The sequence below is a fragment of the Triticum dicoccoides genome, chromosome 1B, assembly GCF_002162155.2.
Source record: "Triticum dicoccoides isolate Atlit2015 ecotype Zavitan chromosome 1B, WEW_v2.0, whole genome shotgun sequence".
Taxonomy (NCBI): domain Eukaryota; kingdom Viridiplantae; phylum Streptophyta; class Magnoliopsida; order Poales; family Poaceae; genus Triticum; species Triticum dicoccoides.
Genome location: NC_041381.1, coordinates 94,614,561 through 94,622,334, shown reverse-complemented (window position 1 = coordinate 94,622,334; position 7,774 = coordinate 94,614,561). Strand labels below are relative to the sequence as shown.

The 7,774-nt window shown below is 43.6% G+C and overlaps 1 long non-coding RNA gene across 1 annotated transcript; it reads left to right on the top strand.

Moving 5' to 3' along the window:
• The first annotated feature begins 5,820 nt into the window (after positions 1-5,820).
• On the top strand, positions 5,821-6,965 carry LOC119301791. Its single transcript, XR_005147185.1, has 3 exons — positions 5,821-6,035; positions 6,115-6,367; positions 6,905-6,965. It is a non-coding gene; the product is annotated as an uncharacterized LOC119301791 (long non-coding RNA).
• The last annotated feature ends 809 nt before the right edge of the window (positions 6,966-7,774 follow it).

Genomic DNA, 7,774 nt, shown 5'->3' with positions numbered 1-7,774 from the left:
AGAATTAGAGAAGATAGAGAGGGTTAGAGTAACATATAGGTAGATACCATATCTTGTTAAATGCGATGATAATTTGTGTCATGCATGACAATAAATATGATCATCTATGATACTACTCTATTATACTATGCACTATAATTAAAAGTAGCATCATACACTAGTATCATATATATGCATGATACTAGTATATATGATACTCTTCACTATGAGTAGCCTAAGTATAGCTAACTAAAACACCCACATGTAGTTGAAGTAGGGTTTTTGACTTTATATGCACTAAAATGCAAGGTAAGTGCAAAGAATGACTTAAACATAACAGACGAGACCTGAAATGGGCCGGAAAATCAAACCAAGGGTATATCCGCGATTGTTTACCATGATTCTTTTCGAGGCGGAACGATGTAGTAACTGAAGATTTGGAGTCCGAAGTGCCGCATCTCCTTATGGAAACTATGATCCTTCTTGTGAGATGGTCTGGTATGGAAGGTGCGAGCACTAAAACTTCACCAAACTTTGAATATATATATATATATATATATATATATATATATATATGTATGTATATATATGTATATAGTCGCAACTACACGCGGGTATTCAAAAAATGACTCAAATATAACAAACGGGATCTCTTTTTTTGCGTATTCAAAGTTTGAGATTGCTAGCAGGGCCTGTCGCCTAGTAAAATGTACCAGAAAATTAAACCATATGGTACAATCGTGATTACTTACCATGGAAAAAAAATTGGAGGCAAAACGATGAACTCATGTTTTCATTCAAACGAAAATATGATGTTAGTTAATGTAAATGTTTTCAAATAGCACACAGTTCACTCATGAAAGCCGTGTGTCCACCAAACCAAGGTTGATACCCCCTGCCACAAGCGTGATCTGAGTCGTGCATTCTCATTGGCCAGAAACCAAACCCCACAGATCGTACGTCCGCACCGTTGGATTCTCCTTGATCGAACGGCAATCCTCCTCCCTTTAGATAGCACATGCAGTTCCGGTTGTGATTTTATTTATATCCACAAATTGCACGTTAAATTCAAAAAATGTCTTAAATATAGCAAACGATACCTGAAATGCGTTCGAAAATGAAACCCGTTGTATAATGGTGATTGCGTACCGTGGAAATTTTTATGAGGCCAAACGATGAACTCACCGACCACTGGAGTTTGAATTGACACGTCACCTTTTGGAAACCATGGTCCTTCATGTGAGATGCTCCGGTTTGGAAGGATTGATCATCAAAACTTGTGCCAAACTTTACCAATTTTTTCCCCGGGGTCGTGAGAGCACGCCACGGGCGCACACCGATTTTGATGATGTCTAGACGCCATCTGAATTCCCAATAATTAAAATACCAGCTAGGCCTACGCCGGTGGCCGCACCTCGCGGTCGAAATATTTGAAACTTCTCCCCATTTCTCGGACAATGGATGAAAACTTGCAAAGTGACACGCAAATGATTTGTACACCTTCTTTGCTAACTAACACCCAGATGTAGTTGTAGAACGGTTTTGAATTTAATTATATGCAATAAATGCAAGGTAAGTGCAAAAAATGACTTAAATAAAGCAACGAGGCCTGAAATTGGCCAGAAAATCTAACCTAGGGTATATACGTGATTGTTTACTGTGAAAAAAATTCGAGGCGGAACGATGTAGTCACTGATGATTGGTGTCCGAAGTGATGCGTCTCCTTTTGGAAACTATGATCCTTCTTGTGAGATGCTCCAATTTGGAAGGTTTGAGCATCAAAACTTGTGCCATCTTTAGCAAAAAAAAAATCCATGTGATCCTGAGAGCATGCCACAGTGACACACCGATTTTCGTTATTTCCGGACTCTATATGCATTTCCTGTAATTAGAATACCAACAAGGCTTACGCCTCTGGCCGCACCTTGCGGCCGAACTGTTTGAATTTTTTTCCCCGTTTCTCAAACAATGAATGAAAACTCCCAAAGCGACACACAAATGATCTCGCTAGCTAGCACCCCCGTGTAGTTGTGACTATAACAAATGACTCAAATAGCAAACGATACCTCAAATGCATGAGAAAATCGAACCATAGGGTACAATGGTGATTTCTTACCGTGGAAAACAAGTTGGAGGCGAAACGATGAACTCTTGTTTTCATTGAAACAAAAATATGTTGTTAGTTCATGTAAATGTTTTCAGATAGCACGCGGTTCACTCACGAAAGCCGTGTGCCTACCAAATAGTGGTCGATGCCCCCCCTGTTGCGCGCACGATTTGAGTCGTGCGTTCTGGTTGGCCAGAACCCAAACTCCACGGATCTTATGTCTGCACCCTTGGATGCTCCCAGATGCAACGACAATCCTCATCCCTTTCGATAGCAAATGCAATCCGGCTTGGATTTGATTTGTATGCCAAAATGCACGGTAAATGCCAAAAAATGTCTTAAATATAGCACACGAGACCTGAAATGCGCAAGCAAATCAGACCCGTGGTATAGTGGTGATTGTTTAACGTGGAAAAAATTTAGAGGCAAAACGATAAACTCACGTCTTCATTTCAGAATTAGTACGTCTTCATTTCAAACGAAATTATTCTGTTTGTGCACACGAGCGCTTAGAGGCAACCGTTTGCATAGGCCTTTCCGTGCGGCGACCAGGGATATTTTTCACCCTTTTCACCTAGGCCGCCAACACCCCCCCCCCCCACCGCCCGCCTGCATTTCACTCAACTAGTCCACCCAATCTCCATCGCCAGCTCCGCCCTTCCCCACAGTAGAACCCTCTATGGCACCAGCGTGCTCACCCCGGCCGTGTGACCCTTCTTTGGCATCAAGCCTATCTCCACTATCATTCCCAACACACGGCTGCCCATGCCTCGCCATCTTCGTTTGCTCGCTAGCCACCCTCAAGCATATCAATCCTGTGGTCCGGCCGGGTTTGCATTAAGAAACCTATTAGTTACTACTCTTCATCGCGGTGAGGCATATTTCCTCGCAATCCCTCTTCCTATTTCGTTCCGTATGTTCCCAAATTGGCTATAAAATAACGGAGAGCGTATATATGTTCATGATCTACCCTCCTAACTAGTACATATAAGATGTATTTGTTCCAATAAGTTACTGTCGTTTTATAGATTGCGGGCGCCCGAGTCACACAAACTTAACAAATAAGTCATACATTTTCTCAATTATTGCATGACATGTTTAGACAGCTTGATACCAAGTTGTTAGTTTTATGCTTATCCTCCTTTCATGAGTTTCGCATGTGTTCTCTGTAGATGTCGAGTAGTAGCGACATCACTCATGCTTCAGGCGATGTATCTTCATCTGATTCCGACAACCCTAGGTCTTCAGCAGATGGTGAGGGATCAAGTAATCTTGAACGAGATAGAGATGCAGTAATCACCCTTCCAGTCAGGACACGGAGGAACGTTCCAAGGAAGCCCACACACCAGCCTAAAGGTGTATATGAAGTAACTGAGATCAATTTAAAGTCTTGGGCTCCAACTAAACCATATAAAGCACGCATGAGGTTCAGGAGTCTGTGAGGATTTGTTGGCAGGGAAAGGCTCAACATTAATCTGCCGGGGTTTCGAAAGGCTGACAAAGAAACACGGCAAAGGATAGTCCGAGAGATCATGGATCACTTCAATGTTCCAAGCCAGTGGAGAATGCAGGTGGAACACGCTGCACTGAAGAAGGCTAGGAATGCTTGGAGAAACTGGAAGCACGTGTTGTACAAGAAGTACTTGAGTGAAGGCAAGGACTCAACCGCCGCCTATCCCCAAATTACAAAGGCAGACTGGGTAGAATTCAAAAGGGTCAGGGCAACTAAAGAGTTCGTTGAGAAGAGTGCCAAGCAACCGGAACTTTAGAAGAATAACACACACACCCCCACCGTATGGGTGTGGTAGGATACAACGGCATGAAACCTATATGGGACCAGGAGGACAAAGAATAAGTGGCGGCGGGTGGGAAAATGGCCTTTAGTGGAATTAGGGGTGAACGCGCCAGAGACTAGCAAGCGTAATGATGGAACTTATTACTTTTAAAACTCACATGACGAAGAACTGTATCAAGTGATGTTAAGGGCTTCCAAGATCCCTGGAAGGTTCTACAGGAACTCAAGGCCATGTGACATTCTGTCTGATGCTCTGGAAACAAGAGAGCTCCCTAGCCGTGCAAGGGGTATAGGTGTTAATGTCCCGCACAAGAGGACTTTCACACTCCGCAAAGAAGAGAGGATCAGCATGAAAAAAGCAAGGATTGAAATGAAGCAGAATGAATTGTATGAAAGGTTGAGAAAGGACATGTATTCGACTGTTCGAAGGGATATTGAGGAGTCAATGATGATGTAGAAGACTCTAACACTGACAGATAGCCAGCAGATGGGAGGGGAGGCAGGCATGGAGGATGCTTCTTATTGCACGACAACACGGCACAAGAGTAGCTGTGCATCAACTAACCCCGGCGACACTCAGACTGTAGCTACTCATGATGATGCTATATCTGATCTATCTGGAATGAAAGACAGACTGAAGGGCGTGCTTACACATTATGAAGGTACATTAAAATGTGCAACAGCCTGGTTTCCCACCCTTCTTGGAAGAGGGCCTCTTGTTGGACAATGTGCCATTGAAGCCGGGCTATGTGAAGTGCTATGTGATTGAAGTAAAGCCTGGATTCAATGAATTTGCCCTGAAGAATGTCCTAGGAGACTTTGATGAGCAAAGGACCTTGGGAGAAACATTGTTACATCACATCCAGTGGCCATGAAAGGAAATAGAATTCATTGATGAGATCCCTGAAGCCCCGTCAAGAGCAACCAATGTCACCCCTCAACCGGTGACACTCTCCTTGCCATCGCAGCTCTCACGTGCTTCCCCCAAAGAACCTAATACTCGTAATCTGACGGCTGGTGCATCAACCTGTGATCAGCTGGCCTGACTTTGTGTCGTACAGGCCATGTCATCCTCCGCCCCAGAGTAGCTAGTGGAAAGGCCAATAACTATTGAAGACGCACCACCGGTTCAGATGTTGGCCACTGAAGCAGTGGGGGGAGACCCAGCTGCAGCACATGCTTAGCAGACCAACCTGGTGGAATGGACTACTAAGTATTCTGATGCTTTAGAACCGCCTGCTAAGTAGTCTGTAGGTCCAGAATCGACTGCTCATTAGTCCGTCGGTCCGCAGCTGCGTGATCAGCTGTAACATCCCAAATTTTCAAATTTGGTATGTTAACAGGATCATTCTTTTTTATCATGATTTCTATGCATATTAGAATTTTCTGGAGTGTTTTCCAACTCAAGGCAATATATTTGGAGTGAAGATAATATGACTTCTACCCTATTAATTATCTATGGAAAATGCTAAGAATATATTCTGGTGTCTACCTAAATTATTTTGTCTTTATAGAAACTCAAATTTATTTTATAGTTGTTATAATGCTCTTTATATGCTTGTATTGCATAGTATATATATTTGTTTAAAGCGCATTTGTGTTGTTAAAAATGTTCATGGTATTTTATATTAGTATTAGTATTTTACTGTATGTTTTGGTATTTTTAGGAAGTAATATTCTATTTTAGTTTTAGCCAATAGTTATGTTGTGCAGTAAAGTTTGTAGCCAGATATTATTGTTCGTATGGGCTTGGACAGCCGCAGCCCATTTCTATTCCTCGCCCAGTGCGCTGAGGCAGCAGAAGCTTTGCGACAGCAAGCCGGCCCATCTCAGCGCAATAGAGCCCACCCCGCAGCCTTTCGTATTTTTTTCTCTTTCCTTCCCTGTGCCGCTTACCGCTAGGCCCCCCTTGTCATCTCTCTCCCTGGTTCGTGTTCTTCCAGGAGACCAATCCCGATCAAAATCCTCGGTGGATTCGGCTCGGATCTTGCACCTCTCGCACTCCCACCTCCATATAAATATTCCCAAGTCTGACTCTTCCGATTTTTGCAAAAATCTCCTGCTCCCGTGCCTATCTCGCCCGTACCAGAAGATCGAATCTCGCCGGAGTTTCACCGCTGCTGACCTCCGCCGTCGTCGTTTTCGTCGCCTACAGTGGGTCCCAGCACCTCCTCTTGCTCCTGCTAATTTCGCCATGATCTCATCTATCGCCCTGACCCTCTGTATCGCACAGGGGAGTACCGAACCGAGCGCAAGGACCTCGATCCAAAGATCACGGCCACCGCCCGAGCTCCAGCCATCCTCTGCCGTCAACCCCGTTCGCCACCGACGCCGCTGAGGATTTCTTCGAGACCGCAGCAGAGCTCCGCGTCCCGTACGCTACACGCTGGAGTCTGGAGACCACCTGAACAGGCGCCACCATCGCCGCCCGAGCCGCCGGTGTCGTTCTTCTCCAACTCCGGTGACGCCTCAACCTGTTAACTCCGGTGAGCCGCCCTTAGCCGTCCGATCTCCATCCAACTGCTTATAGTGGATGCCATATGTTTTTTTTCTGCCGAACCGTTTTTCTCTATGTTGTGGTCGTTCGCCGTTTAAGCCTCCCAGCGGACAGGTAACAACAAGTAGAACCACGCCACGTGGCACATCCACAGCTGCCGCAGCAGTTCTTACAGAAATCTATTTTGACACAATTTATTTTGGCAGATTCCATATCAAATGTTCATTTAGGTATATCTTGAGATCCATAACTCCCAATTCATTGATTCTTTTTCCTGTGTACTTGTAGTAACCAGGAGAATACCGTAGAACCAACATTTCACATTTTTGAACTGTTTAAATTTGAATTTGTTTAAAATTGGAATTTAAACTTCCGGAGGCCATATATTTCAAACCGTTGATCCAAATTAGTTGATTCTTTTTGCATTGTGATCTTACTAGCATGTAGATAAGATATACGGTTGTTGACTTTATTGTGGTGTTATGTGAATATGGTTTATTTATCGGTGCCTTCTTTAATCGTATAGATTGTCCGGAGTGCGAAGCGGATCAGAATTAATCGTTAGAGTACTTCAACACCGTTCAAGGCAAGTTTGCACTTTTGATTTTGCTCATCCTATATTCTACTATGCATGTGTGATTTTTATGCTATGACATGTGCTTGGTTTGATATGTATGTTCTGTGTTGTCATATTCTGGTGTGATCAACTTGCTATGATAGACGTGGGCATATGTCGAGTGATCCATGAAAGTGGTGAGTGTTTATAGCCGTAGGCTCGGGATTATTAACCAGGTGAATGCGTCACTGGCAGAGCGCTCTATTGTCCCTAGAGAATGCGCCATTGACAGAGCGCACTTGAGACGAGGTTTAGTTTTCGGAACTTAAATCAGGTGAATGCGTCCTTGGCAGAGCGCTCTATTGTTCCTAGAGAATGCGCCACTGACAGAGCGCACTTGAGACATACTTCTGAAGTTCTTGTCATGTTTATTTAGAATCTTTGGGTTATCTTGGGCGAGTAAATTAGAGACGGTTGTGAGTTCAGGTAGTGGAGGTAGGTGAAGACATTCTTCTCCAAACTAGTGTGTTTTGTTTGTCATACATTGCTTTGTGGACGTAGGTTTGCTATATCATATTGTGTGATTTGCCAATATATTCAATGTATTGACCCTTGTGGCTGCAACTTATCATGTTGCAGGATTTTCAGATGATCAGTGAGATACAGTAGGGTTGCGAGTCTTCACTCAACATGTTCTTCAGTGGGCATTGATGGACTCATCGTTGATTATGCTACCTTTCCGTTGTTATTATTGAATAAGTTAGCCATGTGCTATTCACTTTGTAATACTTTATAACTTCTGGATCATACGTTATGTTAAATGATGCACTTGTTATTTGA